The sequence below is a fragment of the Benincasa hispida genome, chromosome 11 (genome assembly GCF_027475165.1).
Source record: "Benincasa hispida cultivar pf3 chromosome 11, pf3_genome.v1.1, whole genome shotgun sequence".
NCBI classification, from domain to species: Eukaryota; Viridiplantae; Streptophyta; class Magnoliopsida; order Cucurbitales; family Cucurbitaceae; genus Benincasa; species Benincasa hispida.
Window position 1 is genome coordinate 85,961,596 of NC_143488.1, and position 23,365 is coordinate 85,984,960.

The window sequence follows — 23,365 nt, forward strand, 5'->3', positions numbered from 1 at the left end:
GTTATCGAGCGGATAGAAATATATCTACATTGAGAGGAATGCAACTACTGGGCTTTAGTGGAGTGACCCAGTTGTTAACAAATGTTGGTTAATTGGGTTAAAGAGTTTAGCCAGTTAATCTCGGATTGTTGGAGCCCATGATCTGTAAGTCCATGAGGTTCCCCTACTAGCTCATATCGAACTAAACCTTAGAACAGTGTGACGAACGAATTTGAAGTGTTCAAATTCGACTTTTGAAGCAAAGCGTTAACTATATATGATATATTTAACCTAATGTTTAATTGTGAATTAAACATAAAGAGAGAGAAAATAGGAGATATTTAAATAAGATTTAAATATTAAGATTATTAATAAGGATTCATATTGATTGGGATTAGTGTTGGATTTAATAATAATTTAAATTAATTAAATTTTTTTAATTAATTATTTAATATTAATTTAGTTTTAAAATTAATTATTAGAATTAATTTTGAAATTAAATGAAATTGGTCAAAATTGCAATAAAAGTCAAAATAGTTGACTAGGTCAAATTTGCATTAAAAGTCAAAATTGTTAACTTGGTAAAAAAGTGCAATGAAAGTCAAGATGTTGACTTTTGACTTTGAAAGTCAAAAAGTCAAAATTGTTGACTTTGGACTTTGAGAGTCAAACTTTGACCTTTGACCAAGTTAGTTGAAAAAAAGTCAAAATTGTTGACTTTGGACTTTGAGAGTCAAACTTTGACCTTTGACCAAGTTAGTTGAAAGATCCAACAATTTTGAGTGGGAAATTCCAACATTTGCATTGTTAAGTTTTGTTTTCAATAAGACTCTTGCCCCACTAATCCCAATTTGAGTTAGTGGATTTTTCAGTGTCAAATTCTCATCAAACTCAAAGTTGCATGTTTTGTATGATATGGCCTTTAGAAGGAAGAGTTTTATGATTTCTAGCTCTCTTAGCCAAGTGGATTTTTATAAGATTATTTGATAATCTCAAACTTATTTCCTCTCAAATTCTTAATTTTTTCTTCTCCAAATTAGTCACTCACTGGATCCCACTATCTCGTTCTAAGGCTAGAGAATAGTCGGAAAGATTCTCGTAGTGATCTATGAACTGTTCATGAAGAGATTGGAGCTGATTTGGAGAAGATTTGAAACTACAAAGGTTATATATCTTCTTTCCCTTTATTCTCAATTTAATTGCATACTTATTCTTTGAAATTAAACTAATTAGAGTTCTTTAGATATGTTATTTCTTCCGCTGTGCATGTGTTCGTTCCATCATAAGTGTTATTATATGCAAATTCTACCAATTATAAATGTGTACCCTAGCTATCCTTAAACTGTAATGCACAGGCTCTCAACATATCTTCCAAGGTCTGGATCATTCGTTCTAACTGTTCATCCATTTGTGGATGAAATGTTGTACTAAAATGTAACTTAGTACCAAGTGCCTTTTGCAAACTAGGCTAGAACTTCGAGGTAAACCCCGAATCCCTGTCTGATACAATGGATACTGGAGCCCCAAACTAGCTCACAACTCGATCGACATACATCTTAGCTAGCTGATTAAGGGTAGATGTGGCTTTAACTGGCAAAAACTTTGTCATCTTAGTCATTCAGTCTACAACACAAATACCATCATAACCACTGGGTGTCCTAGGTAGGCTAAAAAGAAAATCCATGGCCACATGTTCTCATTTCCACTCTAGTACTGGTAGTGGGTTAAGTAATCCTGCAGGTCTCTGACACTCGAGCTTAACTTGATGATAGATTATGCATCTATCTACATAAGTGAAGGAAATCAGAACGATGATTTCCGTGAGCAGCGGAAGCAAGATTATTCCAAATTACAATCATGAATCAATAATACATTTACAGTCGACTTCAATACAAGCGGTTATGCAAATATACAGAGAAATTACAGCATGAACATCAAATGTACAGAGGGAACTTTACGAACATATGCAAAAACGTCTCCACGCTCCGATATGCGACTCTGATCGAACAACCGCAACCACGAATGCTCGATCTAAACGACTGCAACACCGCATGAACACAACACGAACTCTTCCACTCGTCCTCAATGATCTCATCGATCACGAACTCCTCCGCAACAACAAACGGCCTCCGGAAAACCTCGACAGTGTCGAGTTGAGTCTAACACCACCAACGCAACCTTGGTATTCTTGGTATGAGAATCTAGAGGGTGGGCTCTGTTCGGACTTGGTGTGAGGCAGATGAACGGAGGAAATACAGATCGTGTACACGATTGGGCAAGTGGGAGAAATCAGAGACCTATCGTATAGGTCGATGCCCAATCGTTTAGATAAAGCTATGCGATCGTCTAGCAAAAGTTATGCAATCGTTTAGCTCGACAGACTCTACATGATTGTGTACCTTGGGCCAATGATCGTCTAGCAAAGCTATGTGATCATTTAGTAAACACTGCATGATCGTTTAGCTAACACTTGCACGATTGTTTACCTAGCCTAGCTGTCGTTTAGTAAATCTGTATTTACTTGACGACTTCCGTGAGTTTCTTTTTGCCGGAGAGAAAACTCAAAAACTTTTCAAACTTTGTAAAAAACCTCTTTTTTCAAAATAGGAAACCGATTTCCTTTTAAAACCTCACGGTTACCATGATCAATAACTACTCACTACATTTGGTTATTTAAAAGAAAAAGTATTAATTATCTAATAATTAATATTATTATAAACATAAATGATAACCAACTTATCATACTATATTTATAACCTATAGTTTTAATATTTCATCTCATGAAACATATAAACCATAGTTCTTTTCCTATTCCTTGGTACTTAATATAAATCTCATTTACATCAATCCTCCACTAGATGTATCTCATACATCATACTGATTATATCACATATAATCAAAATATCTCTTGTCAATTTGAACATTTCAAATCAACACCAAGAACTTGATCCTTCAACATGAATCCAAGCTACCAAGGGGAGCTCATGGACTTGTAGATCCGAAGCTCCAACGGTACGTGAATAATTGACTAAACTCTTTAGTCGCGGGATCCACCATCTGTTAACTACCAGGCACTTCACTAAAGACCGACAACTGAACTCTTCTCACTACATTTATATTATGTGTCCATTTTAACCAATGAGCAGTGCGACAACCCTTCACAGATAGCTCGTAAGTACAACTGAGCCAATAACCGTTATGTCCATGTAGTTACATCTGTCTCCTTAAGTACCACTGATCCCTCTAATGAACATAAATCATAGTCCTACTATGACTGAGTCTTCTCTTCCAAAGAGAAGCTGTGGCCACTATGTCCAAGCCCCGAAATCAACTCTTAAGGAAGCAATCTCTCTACTTATCCCTACTTCGGGAAATGAGTGAATTCCATATTGTGGATTGAGTTCCCAGCTCCCAGATCAGATAAGTCCCCAAAAAGGTAGACATGTTGAGTTGGCAATTTGGCCACTCTCACCCATACTAATCAAAGAACCGCCCTCAAAGGTAGGAGTCCACAAAACACTCAGGATTGAGGTTGTGTCACCTATGGTCGTTTAGGTGAGATGAAAGTCTCTAATATCAACGACGTTATATACAGAGTCTAGTCATCTCGTGGTCCAGGTCTTATACAAACTCTTTGTATAGGACACCCCCTGCTCCACGTCTGCACACGAATGGTCAGGATCAACCATCTATAGTAGTTTACAACACTTGCAAACTTCTACAAAGCGGGCCGTATCCGTAGTGTCACTAGGATCAGGTTTCCCACCTTAATTCTTCTACTACAGACCGATTTAGGTTATCACTTAAGGCATGATCCACTTGTATATCACATATACATGCTTAAGTTCACATAAGATAACCAAAGAGTTTTGTTTATTGGATATGAGTAAATGCCAAAATTAAATAACACTTATTTTATTCATTGAACAATGTGCTTCTTTACAAAAAAATGAGACTCCGGGAGAATTAGGACACCAATCCCAACAATAACTAGCTATGTCCTTCTTAATTCTCGGCCACCAATAAGACCTCTTTAATGTCTTGTACATCTTAGTACTACTTGGGTGCATAGCATATGCTGAACTATAGGCCTCTTCTAGCACTGCATTCTTCAATGCTTCATAATCGGGAACATATAACCTGTCTCCCTTCACCAATGCTCCATCCTGTCTCAAAACATATTCTGATCTCTGTTGTTGTTTAACCTCTTCAATCAACTTACTGAAATTAGAGTCTGCTATTTGAGCTCTGATGATATCATCTACTAATGTGGGCTTTACCTAAAAATGAGCTATCATTTTCCCAAATGGCCTACTGTTAATGTTGTATTAGCTTCCTTAAACTCCTGCAATAATCTTCCCCTTAGAGAACTCAACATATCTCTAAGATAGCTAGATTTCTTGCTTAAAGCATCTCCTACGACATTAGCTTTACCTGGGCGATAGTCAATGGTGTAATCATAATCTTTAATCAACTCGAACCATCGCCTTTGTCTCAGATTTAATTCTTTCTAATCAAAGATATATTTTAAACTCTTATGATCTATAAAGATGTGAAATTTCTCACCATATAAATAATGTCTCCAAATTTTCAATGCTAGCATAATAGCTGCTAGTTCTAGATCATGGGTAGGGTAATTACCCTCATGCTTCTTCAGTTGCCTGGATGCATAAGCTATGACTTTACCATCCTACATCAATACACATCCTAATCCCTGTCTGGATGCATCACAATAGGTCTCAAACTCCTTCCCTAGAACTGGAAGGGTTAGAATTGACGCAGTTACAAATCTTTGCTTCAAGTCTTGAAAACTCCATCAACAACTATCTGTCCATTCAAACTTTGCATCCTTCCTGGTTAGACTGGTTAATGGGAGAGCTATCTTTGAAAAGCCCTCAACAAATCTCCTGTAGTAACCTGCCAACCCAAGAAAGTTACGTACCTCTGTCACTGAGGTAGGCCGCTCCTACTTAACTATAACCTTAATCTTATGAGGATCAACGTTGATGTTGTTTTACAGAAACATGCAACAAAAGAAAATAGGATCATTAAGCATTCTAATTCTTTAATTTTGACATCAAAATAAGCATGTTCATAGGGTATTAAGAGGGTTTCATTACATACCTTTGAAGATCCTCTTCAAACACGAAATTCAACTGCAATCTTCTCAAATTCTTTTTGTGGACCATACTAGAGCTTTTCTACTATTATTTAGGAGCCTTGAATTGAGTTATGGGACTAAAAAAAAGCTTGAACTTAGGGAATTGAAGGAGAGGTTTTCCAGTGTTTCAGCTTGTTGAAGAACAACTTCTTCAACCTTAAAAAACTCATCAATTCAACAATTGCATCACCTTTTCCACTCAATCAAGAGTAGTTTTATTACATGACTCTCATGCAAACTCATTACTTGAAGTGATTCCAACTACTCCTTGAATTTGGTGGTGGAATTATGTGTAAGAAGGTGACTAACCTTCTTGCTTGAAAGTGGGAAAATCCCACATTTGAATTTTTCTCCATTTTCAATTTCCCTTTTTTATTTTCAAAATCAAAACTTTTTCCAATTTTAATTCTTTAATTAAAATTAAAATTTTATTAATTTTACAAAAATTAATTCAATAATCAATTTTTCTAATAAAATTAATAATTAATAATTAATTAAATAATTAAATAATTTAATTAATTCTATTAATTTAATATAAAATATTAAATTAATTTGTCACCAATTCCATTACCATGAATCCATATTCATAAAATTAATATCTAAATCAAAATTAAACGTGTAATTATATCACATATAATTACTAATTTCCTTAATTCGAATTTGAACTTTCAAATCAAATTATCATACTATTATGCTAATCCGTTTGTATTCTAGTAGGGGGACCTCATGGACCTACAGATCTTGGGCTCCAACGATCCGAGATTAATTGGTTAAACTCTTTATGCCGAATTAACACCCATTCGTTAACTACCAGATCACTTCACTAAAGCCCAGTAGTTGCACTCTCATCACTGTAGATATATTGTGTCCACTCGATATAACCATAATTAGTAAGTTAGTCCTTCACAGGTTGTTCGTAATAACGACTGAGTCAAAAGATTATTTAACCCCCAAGATTACCTCTTGTTCCTTAAGTCCCACTGTTCCACTAATGAACAATTCGTTTGTGATCTGGTCATCAAACAGAATCCCTCTCGGACCAATAAGAGGGTGAGGCCTCTTGTTCAAGACCCGAAGTCAGCACTTAAGGGAACAACCTCTCTGTTATTCTTAAAAGCGAGTAGAAGTGAATTCCATCTTGTACCTTATGTCCCTAGCTATTTATTCGATCTTACCCCTGAAATGGGAGGCTTAATGAGCCGGTTGTTGAACCAACCCTTACCTATGCAAATCTAAGAATAATCCTAAATAAACAGGAATTTATAGTTAACTCAGGATTAAGGTTAAGTTACCTAGGTCATCGCTATGAAATAGTTAGTTTTAAACAGTAAACAACGTTATAAAGTAAGAATGACTTATTTCTTTCGATCTTATGCAAACTCATTGCACAGGACGCCCCCACTCCTCATGTCACAACATGAATGAATCAGGATCACTTCGTTTGTAGTACTTGACAACTTCTTGTAATAACTATAGAGTGGGCCGCATCCAATAGTGTTACCAGAATAAGGCACCCAAACTTATTCGTATACTATAGATCATTTTGACTATTTACTCGAACCTGATCTACTCTTATGTCTCCACATAAAGTTCAAGTATTCATGTAATAGTCATGGATCTTTTAGTTTATTGGATTTATTTCTAAAATGAAATAAGCAATTCATATATTCAATAACAACTTTATTGATTTACATAATGAATTTATTGTTTACAAACCAGAGTTTTAGGACATAAAACCCAATAGTTGACATCTATTGTAGACACCACGTGACCTAAATATACCACTTGGTCTAAACTACTAATCTCAGATGCTCAACATGTTCTTCTTTACTACTTGAATAAACCAGGATATCATTTATAAAAACAATTACAAACTAATCTAAATATGGATGAAATATCCTGTTCATCAAATCCATAAACACTGTTTAGTTAAGCCAAATGTCATAACCAGAAACTAATAATGCTTATATCTAGTTCGAAAGGCTATTTTGGGAATATTCGCCTCTCTAACCTTCAACTAATGGCAACCTGATCTCAGATCAATTTTAGAAACCTTTCAGTTGATCAAACAGGTTGTCAGTACGAGGTAATAGATACTTATTCTGTATAGTTACCTTGTTCAACTGCCTGTAGTCAATACATAACCTGAGTGTACCATCCTTCTTTTTCACAAATAAAATTGGTGCTCTACAAGGTGACACATTAGGCCTGATATAGCCCTTATCTACTAATTCCTGCAATCGAGTTTCCAATTCCTTCGGCTGAACTAGTGCCATCCTGTAAGGTGTTCGAGAGATGGGTGCTTTCCTTGGAATCAAATCTATAGTAAACTTCACCTCTCTATTAGGTGGTAATCTTGATATCTCCTCAGGAAATATGTTTTGTTGAGTTTGTAAAATTAAACATATTCTATTTGCAATAAAATGTTATTGAATATGTAAATTGCACTGAAAAAAGCCTAAATCTAATAAACTAAGATCCATGGCTATTACATGAATACTTGGACTTTATGTGGAGACATAAAAAGGGATCAAGTTCAAGTAGATAGCCAAAACGGTCTATAGTATATGAATGAGGCTAGGTATCTTATTCTGGTAATACTATTGGATGCGATCCACTTTGTATTTAGTATAAATGATGTGATCGTGAATCGTTCATGTAGAGACATGTGAGTGAGGGTATCTTATGCAATGAGTTTGTGTAAGACTAGACCAAGAAACAAGTCATTCTTACTTTATAACGTTGTTTATTATTTAAGACTGATTGTTTCAAATCGATGACCTAGGTAACTCGACCTTAATCCTGAACTAACTATGAACTCTTGTTTATTCGGGATTATCCTTAGATTTGCATAGGTGAAGGTTGGCTCAATAGCACCAGCTCATAAGCCTCCCATTTCAGGGATAAGATCGGGCAGATAGTTGGGGATATAAGGTGTAAGACGGAATTCAACCCTACCCACTTTTAGGGATAGTAGAAAGGTTGTTTTGTTCTCTTAAGTACTAATTCCAAGCCTTGAACAAGGGGCCCACCCTCTCACTGGCCCGAGATGGACTCGGTTTGCTGATTGGATCACAAACCAATTGTTCATTAGAGGATCAGTGGTACTTATGGAGCAAAATGTTATTTATGGGGTAAAATAGCATTTGACCCAACCGTTATTACGAACAACCTATGATGGGTCGACTTACTGATTATGATTAAATCAAGTGGACAAAAATACATCTACAGTGAGGGGAGTGCAACCACTTGGCTTTAGTGGAGTGACCCGATAGTTAACGAATGTTAATTAATTCGGTTTCAAGAGTTTAGCTAATTAATCTTGCATCGTTGGAGGCCATGATATTTAGGTCCATTAGGTCCCCCTACTAGCTCACAAATGAATTAAACCTTCTAATAGCGTGATGAGATTAAATTTGAAATGTTCAAATTCAAATTAAGGGAATTAGTAATTATATACGATATAATTACAAAATTGGAGAATTAGATAATATTTAAATTTTATTTAAATATTAAATACATGAATAGAGATTCATGATTAAAGAATTGATGTTTAATTAATTTAATATTTGATACTAAATTAATATAATTAATTATTAAAGAATTAATTTTGTTTGATATTAATTGTTGAATTAATTTTTTTATTTAATATATAGAATTAATACTTTATGAATTGAATTTTTTGATTAATTCTGGAAATTAGTTTCAAAATTAAAAAGTAAAATTCGAATTTAATTGTAAGTTCAATTTAAATTAGAAAATTGAAAATTAGTTGGTTTATCCTACTTTAGACAACATCAAATCCCACTAATTCGTCCAAATAGGTGTTGTCATCTTGGAATGTAATTGATTGCATGTGAAAATGGAACAAAAACTCAGTTTTTGGGTTGAGATTTCAGACCATTTAAAGTGATTTTCTGAGTTTTCAAAGTTGAAGAAGTGTTCTTCAAACTTTGAAGAAGAACCAGTCTTCTCCTCTCAATATTCCTCAAATTCAGCTCATTTTGAATCCCACAATTCAACTAAGGTTCAAGAGAATAGTAGGAAAGATCAAGTGGTGCTCTACAACACTCTTGGAGCGAAAGTTCAAGCTGAATTCGTGGATTGAAGAAGTTCTTCAAAGGTATATTTCAGAAATCCTCTTTTATTTGATGAACATGCTTATTTAGATGTTAAAATGATGAATTAGAGTGCTTAATGATCCTGAATTCTTCCGCCAATTGCATGCTAACTCCATCATTAATGAAGTCATACACCACAGGAACATCTACTGGTCCTAACTTCTTCGATTGTGAAACTGTTACATGGGCCAAGTACGTTGCATAACCTTTACTCAACAACTTCTTGACCTATATTGCTGAAATCAGACAAGTAGGGAACGTTTTCCTTTCTTCTGCAAACACCACTTCTGCTTGACCTGGTAATCTGAATACCACTTCTTTCTTATGATAGTCAATGGTTGCATGGTACTTAGACAAGAAATCCATTCCTAGAATAACATCAAACTCTAGTAGTTCTAAAGGAATCAAATCAATCACAATACTTTGTTATCTATTACAATTGCATAGTGTCTATAACAATTATTAACTATCAGCACATCACCAACAGGGGTAGAAACAACTAACTCCTCAGGCATAGTTTTTAGCATCCTATCAATACTCAATGCAAACATGCTAGAAATAAATGAATAGGTCGCCCTGGATCAAATAATACATGAGCAGATCTATCATGAATAAAAACCATACCAATCACAACATCCGGTGCATCCTCAGCCTACTACTGGATCATAGTGTAAACCTTGCCCTGCTGACGTGGTTATCCTGTTGCACCCTTCTACTTGGAATTACTAGTGCCCTTATCACCTGTTGTGCATACCTTAGGTTGCATAACTATTTAGGATGCTGCCTTCTACTCAGTCTGTACCCCTAAAACTAACTGGGGACATTCTCTTCTGTGATGCCCAAGCTATCTACACCGATAGCAGACATTCTATCCCTCATAACACTGACCTGAATGATATTTTCTAATCTGGTACATCGGGGCTTCCTACCTGTACTAGCCACTAACTCTCCTGTACGTCCTGACCTAGATCCTCCAGCTATTTGGCTGAATCTCTACCTACTTCTTCTCTGTTGATTGCCTGCTGTATTGCCCTAAGAGATTGCTGGCCCACTGAAACGAGGCTTAAAATCTCTCATGTCAAATTCTCCTAAAGTAAACTTCCTCTTTTCCCCTTTAGAGACTCCTTTGTCTTGCTCATCCTCTGTCAGACTCTCCTTTACTCGCATTGTATTCTTCACTAACTGGGAGAAATTGGTCCAGATAACTGTAGCAGTAACAAGAGTTTGTATCTCTCTTCTTAGTCCACTCTTAAAACGTCTGCATCTGTCTTTTTCTTCAGCTATGATCGTAGAAGCATACCTGGATAACTCCGTATACTTCTATTCATATTCAACAACTATCATATTACCTTGAATGAGTTTCAGAAACTCATTCCTTTTGACCTCATGATATGAAGTAGGATAATACTTGTTTTCAAAGGTCCTCTTAAACTCATTCCATGTCATCTCCTCTGATCTGTTCCTTCTGGAGTCTATTACTCTCCACCACTACTCTGCCCTTTTTTGTAGTAAAAAACACCGCTAACTTGAACCTTCGATCCTCAGGACATCCTGTTATTAGAAAACATTTCTCTTTCTGAATCAACCATGCCTCAGCATCTGCAGGGTCAGTAGTACCCTCAAATGCAGTGGCATCCAGTGCCTTCATCCTTTCAATGCCATACTTCTTCTTAGGATCCGCCTATACAGATCCTAATCTAGCTACCAGCATTTGAGTAATCCTATCAAAAACTCTGTCCTCCATCTGAGGATTTGCTCTAACCTGATGAATACTAGACTCTCCCTCAAATGTAGCTTCCTATACTACTAGTTATCTAATTGAATTTGGATCTCTTCTAGCTATGGGATCTCCAGTAGGGTCACGATCCCTTTCAACCATCTGTCAAGTCAGTCTGTCACCTTTCGAGGCTTGGTTCCTATAACATATACATTATTAGGCTCATAACATCATTCATATGCTACTAGTAAAATGCATGACTCTCTTTCCCAAAATCTTATGCTCTGATACCAACTTATCACACCCCTTCCTGAATTACCCTCCTAATTTGAGAAGTGTGAAAACAATAATTGCCAACCCTCTTATGATAGTTAATGCCAACATACTTCCATGAGCCAATGACCTTGGTACCTAATAAACATTTTATATCTTATAACAAACTATTACCACATAGTCAACACAACTTAACATACATATTTTCATATAGCAAAACACTTATTCAAATATATCATAATTAAGGGGTCCAGAAAGTCTATTTACAACAACCATAAAACTCTACCCTTACTCCCACAGTATGAACTTAAGACTCAAACTTAATTAAGACATGATGAACTACCTAATCTTCTAGTTCTCTGAAGTTCTTAAGAAGTGACTGACTAGCAAAACTACTAGGCATTGAGATGTCGGCCGCTACTTAGAGAGGAAAACATTAAAAAGGGTGAGCTGAAACCGCCTAGTGAATGACTTCTTTAAAAAAAAAAACATACTTTCGTAAACTCATGATACAAAAATATTTATAAGAAAACGTTTACATTCTCATCCCAAGGTTCGGAAATAAAAACTAGAAAATATGAAATCATAGCATGTAACACCCTGGAATAAAGCTTATTATCATTTCTTGTAAAAATCATCTACTCCTTTGTCTGAACATGCAGAAGAGTCCTTTTGCTCAATCCTTAGTAACCTTAGTTGAGAGAGATCCCTTTTGCTCAATCTCATCAACGTCAATAATATAAATCTTACGTGTATGTAAAATTATGTAGGATTTTGCTTACCTTACCATACCTTCGGTAGCAAAGATCATCATATAGTTGGGTACCTTACTATACCTTCGGTACCAATACTTAGGAGTAGGTTTACATATCAAAGATACATGCTAACATCATAAAACTACATATTATCAAGCTTATGGGAATTGGTAAATAGCTCATTTTAATGTTAAGTCATGGCATAAAACTTAAGTGGAATGCATGGAAATTACAAGTAAAAATCATCTTTAAATCATCAACATGCGTTCATATTCGACTCACATTACTAAAAGCATGCATTGGAACATTAAGACAAAAGTAACTATGCATTGGAAATTCATAAGTAAAACACTCAACAAATATTTTGAAAACTAGTCACTCATTGTCTTTGGGTTACTTCCTTAAAGGATTGTAAGCCCCCCTTATATGCGTCTGCCCTATAAGAATAATAAGAGCCCTTGGTTAATGCCTTAGCTCCCTCTCGAGCTTAACTTACTATTCAAGCTAATATATGCTAAGCATCAAATCTAGTTCGATGAATCACCTTAATCCCTTTCTACTTGACGCATCCTTAGTACATTGGTACTTAACGCATTACCACACTTAAACCAAAATTTTACCTTGCGACCAACTTGGTAGGTGGCAGCTTGCACACAAGAGGCTCCTAAGCGTTAGAACGTGTCTGCCTCACCTATGCGATGGATGCTTGTCCACATTTAGCCTCTACTAGTCAGCTGCTTGCTTATGTGTGGGTTGCAGCTGCCTGCTTGTTCATCCAACCAAAATTCCAGATTTCACTTTCAGCTTGAATAACTTAAATTTCATACATAATCTCATGAAATTTCCTTCTAAATGTCTTAACTAGCTTACCATAGAACCCCAACCTTTAATTCTTTTTTCCTGAGCTTGGAATTCACCAATCTTTACAACTCGTCTGCGTAGCCTAAGATTCTTGAACACTTAAAGAAATTCTTCAATCTTTAGCTCAAGTCCATAGGAATTTTCCTTCGGCAGCCTTGGATTAACTCTTTCACTGTTCAAGCTTCAAGTTGGTAGCCACTCTTCCTCCTTAGCACTAGTGAAATGCCCAAACTGAGCTTCCTATTCTTAACTTCCTTTTTATACTAAGGCTGCATGCTCATAATACTTTCTTGAAATGAAAATTGGTGCACTAACCTTTACTTATGGTCTCTAAGCACACCATTTAGCCCATTAATTGGGTAATTAAGCTGAATTCTTAAATCCTTCATCAACGCTAGGTTGCATCCCAATTTATCTTTCTTCTCGGCCAATGCATACCCTGATTAACATCGTATTCCCTTGCTCATGCATCACTAACCAACATATATGTTGACTTTACCCTTAGACACTCATGGTTAGGCCTGCTACTCATGAACGCCTTCTTTAACTTCTAATATACCTTAGCACTCCTTGTCTACTATGTGTTTCACTTATGCAACCTCAATTTCCTGCACACTATCCACCTTAAGCCTTTACTAACCTCCATATAGCCCTTGACGCATACCTTCTGTTAGACTTAGCCAATTTCCACTTTTAGGCTCTTAATCCTACAGTCGCTCATGCGTTCCTCACTTCTATATTCCTGATTCCCATATAAGCGCTAGCTCTCTTATCTTACCTAAGAGCACAACTTCCAACACTTAGGCAAATTCCTACCTCCTTTTCAACAGGCAAATTCCTACCTCCCTTTCAACTTGGCGTTGCTTTTTGCCTCCCTTTCAACCTGGCGTGGCCCCTACCTTCATCTGTCTTAACTTCTCCCAAATTTTATCCAAGTGTTGGTTGTTCTTTACTACCCGAGAACACCCCATTTCAAGACTTAGAAATTTGTCCTCATCTCTACCTCACACACATACTCATTATAACCTCCATATGATTTTCACTACTACAAACATTATAACCACATGCTTACAAGAATTTAAACACATAATTAAGATAATTAACATGTAATTAAGGGGACTTAAACATAATTAACTAGTAAAATAGGTTTAAGGGTTTACATCTACACCTCAAACACTAACTATTGTCATCCAACTATAATAACCTAGGACTATAACAACCAATTCCTTACCCCAAACGTTCCATTAATTTGAACGTCTTGATTGATAGTATTATGTTTACTTGACTGGGCTATGTTTAGATCAGTGAAATTGCATCTATGTAGTGAATGCTTATATCTTGGTGATAAAAAAAATTAATAACTTTTTGCATTTTATTATAAATATGTTAAATTAGGTGTAATGTAGATGTCCATTATTAGTGTCTATTAACCATTTGTCACTTATCCATTACTGCATGTATTCTCCATGTGTCTCAAGATTACATACTATATTGTTCATGCAATGCACCTCCTACTTGTCAAATTACCTATAAATAGTGGCATTTGGTGGGTTTTGGAAGACAAACATATTGGTGATCAATCTAAAAAGATTGGAGAAAATGGAGAAATTCATCTTATGGAGAAATTCATCTTTTGTTATTTTATTTATTTTGATATTATTTTTTATTATTATATTTTATTATATTTATTTTAATATTATATTTGATATCTGTGTTCCCATTGTGCTCCTCAAGTTCACAACACGTTATCAACACGAGCTTCTATCATTTTTCCCACTAAAGGTAGATCATAAAGATATGTTGATTTTTTTTCCTCTTTGTTATAATCAATAAATTTAATGTTATTTTGCATATTTAATATATATTAAATTTCTAATATAAATACAATATTTTATGATAGTGCTGCCATGACAAATCTCACAAAATTAGAATTTTCGCACTTGATACTAACGACAATAATTATTTGTCATGGGTGCTTGATGCCGAAATCCACCTAGATGCTATGAATCTTGGAGAGACTATTAAAGAAGAAAATATGACATCCAGTCAGGATAAAGCAAAAGCTATTATTTTCCTTCATAATCATCCCCACGAGGGATTGAAAATTGAGTATCTTACAATAAAAGAACCCCGTATATTGTGAAAAATTTGAAAGAGAGATATGATTATAAAAAAAATAAATTATTCTTCTAAAGCTCATTATGGGTGGATGCGCTTGAGGCTACAGGATTTCAAATTAGTAAGTGATTATAACTCTGCATTATGTAAAATCAGTCCGAAATTATTGTTATGCGGAGAGAAAACTACTGATGCTAGTATGTTAGAGAAGATATTTCCTACATTCAATGTCTCGAATATGCTCATATAGTAGCAATATCGAGAGAAAGGTTTTAAAATATATTCTAAACTAATTTCATGTCTTCTCTTTGTCGAATAAAATAACGAGTTATTGACCAACCAGAATGACACCATTCCCTGAAGTGAATGCTGTGAATTTTAGGCGGGGATCTCCTCCCCATCTCCGCCCCATCCCTAGCTCGGGGACCCTAAAAAGATCCCCGATTTGACCCCATCCCCCGGCCCGATCGGGAGGGACAAGGGGACTTGATCCTTTAGAGAATTTTGTCAACCCTAGTTGGGTTAAATATGTCATTCTCCTAGTATGCAAAATTTGCTTCTACATTTTTCTTTTTTTTTTTTCCTTTAGGGATGCTTGATAAAGACCAACTAAGTGTTTTGTAGTACAATAGGTACATGAACAATGCTCAGTCATTCTGCATCAGAAGCATTTATTTTCAACACTTTTTGAACTCTTATTTTATGGAGCTTTTCCTTTGTGATCATCATTGTGTGTGGTTCTTTTAAAATTTGAATGATTAGAACGACCACCAAAAAAATAATAATTATTTCTTCCTCTGCGATGGTCACAACCTCGACCACGACCACGACCTCGACCACGATTATTATTTCCCATCCCCATCCCCATCTCGACCCTGCCCCGATTATTTAATATTATATATATATATATATATATATGTATGTATGTATGTATGTATGTATGTATGTATGTATGTATGTATGTATGTATGTATGTATGTATGTATTAGGTATTTTAACTTTTTATATTTAGCCTAGTTATTCATTTAATCCAATTTAAGCCCAACTAAAGTGTCCAAGCCTAAATCAAAGAGAATTTTAGGATTTTTTTTTTAAATCCCCTTGGAGAAACAAAATGGAAACAATGGCGGGGATGGGGAACCCCTCTCCAGCCTGCCCTGGCCCCATTGCCAACCCTAAATTCATCCCATATGATAAATTTGGATGTGGCGGACTTCTTTGAATCTCCTGAAGAGAAAATCGGCATAACTGATGAAACATCAAGTGTTTCCTTTAACTTTGAAAATATCTAGATTTAATGTTTTTTTCCTCTTAGTAGATGTTAACCTTTATATGTTCCAAATATTGTTTTTCTTATTGTAACTATTTTCTTTTAATGAAGAAATCTGGATCATTTTCATATGTTAGGTGACTAAAAAATGAGTAAAGAAGATCTGTATCTAGTAGACAGTGCAACTACACATACAATACTTACAAGTAAAAAATATTTTTCCAAACTGATAATGCTGGAAGCAAAAATCAATACAATATCAGGTTCTGCAAACCTAATTGAAGGATTTGGAAAAACAAATATTATTTTGCCTAGATGAACAAAATTTACAATTGAAAATGCATTGTTCTCTAGTCAACCAAAGAGAAATCTACTTAGTTTTAAAGATATACGTGAATTAATCTCAAGTGAATTAATTTTAATTAATTAATTAATTAATTAATTAATATTTTGATGATAACAAATCTGAATTAATTTACTAACAGTTTGAGTGTTTTGAAGTATTCATTGTGTAGTGCATGAAACAGCGGTTCCAAAGCAATTTGAATCACCTAAATCGGACCTCAAACGAAGTAGATATGACTGAAGCAAGCTTAATGAAAAAAATCTCAAGCTAATGACGTGGAAAAAATTTTCTCATCGAAGCAGACCAATTTAATATTATTTTATGTTTGTGTCTAACGACTAGTTTTAGAAAAATGATTGCCATTTGCTTTTTGTTGGTTTTAAAAAAAAAAACGATTTTAAAAGATATATATTATTATATTATTTTTTGTTTGTGTTTAACGGCTAGCTGAGTTTAAAATCTCTACCATTGATTTTTCTTTTCCAAAATCTAATTTCCCAAATTAAATATGATTTTCAACAATTTTTCTTTTCTATTTAAACTCATCCTCTTCCCCATATCACAATAAAAATTTTACATTATTTTTCAATTCTCCATAACTCAAAGCCACCATTATTATTCTCTCTCTAAATTTCAATTTTCTTCTTTTCATCTAATTCTTGAAAGAGATATCTTATGTATTGTGAGGATTGATTTGTTGTGAGCAAAAGCCTGTAAATCTACTATTCAAGAAAGAGGGATTGTAACAGTTCGATCCTTAACTGTGGAAATGATCAGGTTCGTTTTTGCTCCCGAAAAAAAGAACATTGTAACGGTTCAACTCTAAGTCGTGGAAAGAGTTAAGTTCGTAGGACATACCCAAGAGGAGCTTGGGAAGTGGATGTAGATCGGTTGTGCCGAACCACTATAAAATTCTCCGGGTTAATTTCTCTATCATTCTCTTACTTTAATTTTGCAATTAATTTGTTGTTATATTTTATTGCATGAAATTAATTGTAATATTTGTTCCTTAAATTAATTACTTAATGTTTATTTAGGTTGGTTGAATTGATCTTTATATATCTCATACCAATTTTGTTATTAGAATCAAATTGAGTGCTTTAAAGTATTATTATTAACTTCTTGATTATTTTGAATTGAATTTATTTGCATGAATTTATTGTTTAAAATAATTATTGCAAAAATTTTATTAATTTGTTTAATTGGGCACATACTTAGTAAAAAAATATTAATTAGTTTTATTAAACCCTATTCACCCCTTTAGGGTTGATTGGATTCAGAGATGGGTGCTCTCTTGTTTGTGATAAACATTTTCATAAATTATTTTAGATTGATACCCATTATTTGAGTTTCTCACTCCTACAATTGGTATTAGAGCGGGTAGCAGAGTACGTAAATTATTTTTTGATATTTTGAAAAATTATTTGAAAGCTTAATTGCTAGAGTTTTATGGCAACTTTAGAAAATCATTGTGTTGATAGACCCTCATTCTTTGATGAAAATAGAAATTATGATATATTAATGAAAATATTTATGCTTGCTATGGATCTCAATGTTTTGTATGTTTGTGAGCACGATTAACTAAATTAGAATTGAATAATGAATTGCTTAGATTTATTGCTAAGGCTGTAAATATCATATATTGTGCATTAGATAGACAAATATGTGATAAAATTTCCATTTTAAAAATGCATATGATATTTGGAACTATCTTGATAATATATAGTGTAGAAAATTTTCCTTGTACTACTAATATTTTATATGATCTGAAAGAGAATTATAATTCTAATAATCAAGAAAAGTTTCGTGAGAAACGAAAAATGGGACAAATCCTCTTTGTGCTTGATGGTCAATTCGAAAAATGACTCCGGTGATGAGATCGATGAAGATGAGTAAGTCATAAATCTCTATCTTATGGTGAGTTATATGATGCTTTTGAAAGTATGCGATGTGACCTTGAAAAGGTTAGCTCTATATATTTAAAATTATCAAAGAAGTATAAGATATTGTCTATTGAGAATGAATCTATGATAGATGAAAATGATTGTTTGAAAAATAGAGCTACTAATGATGTTTTGCATGATAATAAATTTTGTGATAATGAGAAATGTGCTTTGATAGATAACATTAAATTTCTTGAAGTTGAAAATGAAGAATTTAGATCTTTGTCATGTAAAATGAAAATTAATTTGAATGACTTGAAGGATAAAAATGAGGAAATTGAATCTTTCTCTTTAGAATTAAAAGAAAAAATTGTTAGTTTGAATGAGAGAATTATTGAGTTGGAAACTAGCAATACTTGTCTAGAAAAAAATAAAATTTCTCTTATTGATAAAATTAAATTTCTTGAACATGATGTCTTTGGTAGAAATGAATTTATTGAAGCTCTAAAAGAAGAAGAGTCAAATCTTGTGAATGAGCTTGAATGTGCTAAAGAAGCTAATAAAAAATTGTTTGTAGGTGCTCAAAAATTAGATAAAGATAAATCTTATAATGACAAAAAAGGATTTGGCTATCTTAATAAAATTCCTTCATCTAAGTCTAAAAGTATTTTCGTTAAAGCCACCCATTGCAAGTTTCAAGATGCTTTACCTAATGTGCCTAATCTTGATAAATTGAAATTTGTGTTAAAGCATGAAAAGATTAGACATATTCATGGAAATTCAAAATTTGCACAAAAACATATTATGCTGGAACAAAATATGCTCATAATATGAATTTTGTGAATAAGCATACAAATGCTAGAAATGTGCATAAAAAATAAAAATTTGTGCCTATATTTCATTATTGTGGAGTTAAATGTTATATTAGACCACATTGTTTCAAAATGAAAAATGCTCTTAGAAAGAATCTCTTGAATAGGAATATTATCGAAAATCAATTTGTTAAAAAGAAATTCTTGCCCAATGTTGTATGTTATTTTTGTGATAAATTTGGTCATAAATTTAATACTTGCTATTTGCCAAAAGTCAAAGTTAGTAATGTTGGAGCTAATCTTAAATGGATTCCAAAATCTTTGCTCATTAACAATAAAAAACCCAAAAAATGGGTACCAAAGTCTTTTGGATAAGCTTTCTTCGTAGGCGTGTTTCAAGAAGCAATTGTTGCTTGGACTTCAAATGAGAAATTAATTCAAATTGGAGCAATTAAAAGGCTTGCAATCTAACAAAGGAAATAGCTTATTTGGTAACCTTTATTTTTTTCTTGAGATAATTATGCTTTTGGTATCTTTATGAAAATTATATATCTGGAATGGTTTTGGATTGTTTGAATTTAATTTCTTGAATTACTTTGATTTTTGGTTTCATATCATGAGAAATTATTGTATATTTGTCTATCTGATATTTGTCTTTATTGCTTATATTTTGGCATTTTGGTCAATTAATTACTTGATCTATCTTTATGTTATTCTTAGAAAGTATTTAAACGAAAGTATATTGAGTTGTGCAAGAGATTTCCATTGTTTTGATGATTAAAATATGTTGTTTAATTTTTTTTTTTGTTGAAATTGATTAGAGTTTTTATTAATGCCTTTTGAGCATGAAGTTATGCATATTCTATAATTTATATTGTTGAATGAAAATCATTTTGAGTTAAAAAGAATAGATCATTGATTTTTTTTTTTTAAGAGCTGTTAAATTCTTTTCCATATGGGGAGTATTTATAAAATTACTACATTCTTGAATCCCCAGTAGCATATTGTTCAAATTGGTATAAATAATTAGTGTTGCTTCCATGCCAATATGACTTTGCTATTATTTGGTATAATTTGTTTTACAACAATTGGTATTTATGTTATAATATTTGATATTTTTGTATCTCAATTGCTTGAATTTTTACTTGAGTGATTTTATCTCTTTGGTATATATTGGATTTTTCTTAATAGAAGGAGATTGCTTGATTTTAGAGGTTTGAATGAAATTGATTTCCTTATTCATTTGTTGTTGTGTACCCCTACATATTATTTAGTTTATCCTTTTAGGGGAATAATTATTTTTGATAAAATATAATTTGATTTTTTTTGTTTAATATTTCTACAATCAAGTTGAATTATGTGCTAAATGTCTTTTTACCCTTATTAAGGGGAGCATTCAATTTATTTTAAAAGGGGGAAAAATTTGTAAAGTTGGTCTTAAATTAAATTAACTTGAGCTTGATTGATTCCTTGTGATGCCTCTAGAATCTACAATATTGTTGCTTATTTTTGGAAGGTATGTTAATAGGAGAAGAAGTGAAAAATTATGTGTTCGTGATTTTAGGAAAAGCTTTCATGTTTTTATGATGTTTTTCTTAATTATCCTTTTTTGATTGATTCCAAAAGGGGGAGAGGTAATAAGAAAAACGAAAATATTATTAATGAAATATTCATTGTTATCAAGTGAAATGAAATTATGTATGTGTGTTGATTGCTATTCAAGTACATATTTCTTATCACACATCTCTTTGGATTTCATTTTTCTTATGTTGTTTGAATCATCAAAAAGGGAAAGATTGTTGGTTTTTTAGCTCTTAATCTCAAATGAATTAATTTTAATTAATTAATTAATATTTTGATGATAACAAACCTAATTAATTTACTAATATTTGAGTATTTTGAAGTGCTAATTGCGTAGAGCTCGAAACAACGATTGCAACGTAAATTGAATCACTTAAATTGGACCTCAAACGAAGAAGATATGAACGAAACAAGTTTAATAAAAAAATCTTGAGCTGATGGCAGAATTTTTTTCATCAAGATAGATCAATTGAAATATGCCACATGGAGCAATGAAGAAATGACATATGGTGGACTTTTGAATTTTTGATTGGTTTTAAAAAAAAGACGAATTTAGTATTATTTTATGTTTGTGTCTACGATGCATGATGGGCATTTGTATTTTGTTGGGTTTTAAATGAAATGATTTAAAAATATATATATTAATATATTTATTTTTTTGTTTGTATCTAACAGCTAGTCGAGTTTAAAATATCTATTATTGATTTTTCTTTTCTAAGATCCAATGACCTAAATTAAATGTGGTTTTCAACCATTTTTCTTCTCTATTTAAACTTATCTTCTTCTCGAAATCACAATAACAATTTTACATTATTTTTCAATCCTCTATAACTCAAAGGCACCATTATTACTCTCTCCCTAAATTTCAATTTTTTTCTTTTCATCTAATTCTTGAAAGAGATATCTTATGTATGGTAAGGATTGATTTATTGTGAGCAAAAACTTGTAAATCTACTCTTCAAGAGAGTTTTTTTTTTTTTTTTTTTTTTTAAAAAGAACATGAGTTATAGAATGTTCAACACGTATCCAATTGACATACAATAATGGAATGGACGAATGTGGTACAATCGCCTGAGTGAATATTTGTTGAAAGAATAATATCAAAATAATTTAATATGTCCGTATGTTTTTATAAATAAATCATAGTCAAGATTTGCTATTATAACTATAGTTGATAATTTATATATAATTGAAACTCCTGAAGAGCTTTCAAAGGTAATAGAATATATTAAGAAAGAATTTGAGATGAAAGATCTCAGAAACACAAAATTTTGCCTTGGCTTACAAATTGAGCATTTAGCAGATGAGATATTTGTTCATCAGTCAATTTATATAGGAAAAAATTTGAAAAGTTCTATATAGACAAAGCACATTCATTGAACATTCTAATGGAAGTTGATTCACTAGATGTGAAGAAAAATATATCTCGACCTCGAGATGATAATGAAGAACTTCTTGGTCCCAAAGTACCATATCTCAGTGCAATTGGTGCACTTATGTATCTTGCAAATAGTACATGACCAGATATTGCATTTTCAACAAATTATTAGCAAGATGTATTTCTTTTCTAACAAAAAGACATTAGAACAGAATTAAGCATATACTCCGTTATTTTCGAGGAACGATCGACATGGGTTTGTTTTATTCAAATAAATCAAAATTTGATATAGTTGGCTCTGCAGGTTCTGGATATTTATCTGATCCACACAAAGTTAGATCTCAAATAGATTATCTATTCACATGTGGAGAAATTGCTATATCATGGTGATCGGTGAAACATACCATGATAGCCACTTCCTTAAATCATGTTGAATCCTTACCATTCACGAGGCTAGTCGAGAATGTGTATGGCTAAGATCAATGACTCAGCACATTCGTAGAACATGTGGTTTGTTTTCTAGTAAAAATCTTCCAACGATATTATACGAAGACAATACAACATGCATATCCCAAATCAAATGAGGATATATTAAAGGAGATAGAACAAAGCATATTTCATCAAAGGTTTTCTATACTCATAATCTTGAAGAAAATGGTGACATCATTGTACAACAAATTTGTCCGAAAGATAACTTGACAGACTTATTTACAAATTCATTACCAACCCCAACCTTTGAAAAATTGGTACATAACATTGGAATGCGATAACTCAGAGATCTCAAATGATGTTTCTATGAGGGGAGTAAATATACTGTATTCTTTTAAGAGTATTAGATTATATAAAATATTTACTTTTTTTCTTTCGCTAAGGATTTTTTTTCTAGTGAGTTTTTTCCTAGTAAAGTTTTAACTAGGCATATAAGGGGGAGTATTATAAATATGTTAAATTAGGTATAATGTAGATGCCAATTATTAGTGTACATTGGCCATGTGTCACTTATCCATTACCCTATGTATTATCCATGTGTCTCAAGATTACACACTATTAGTGTTCATATAATCCACCCCCTATTTACCAAATTGTCTATAAATAGTGATATTTGATGGA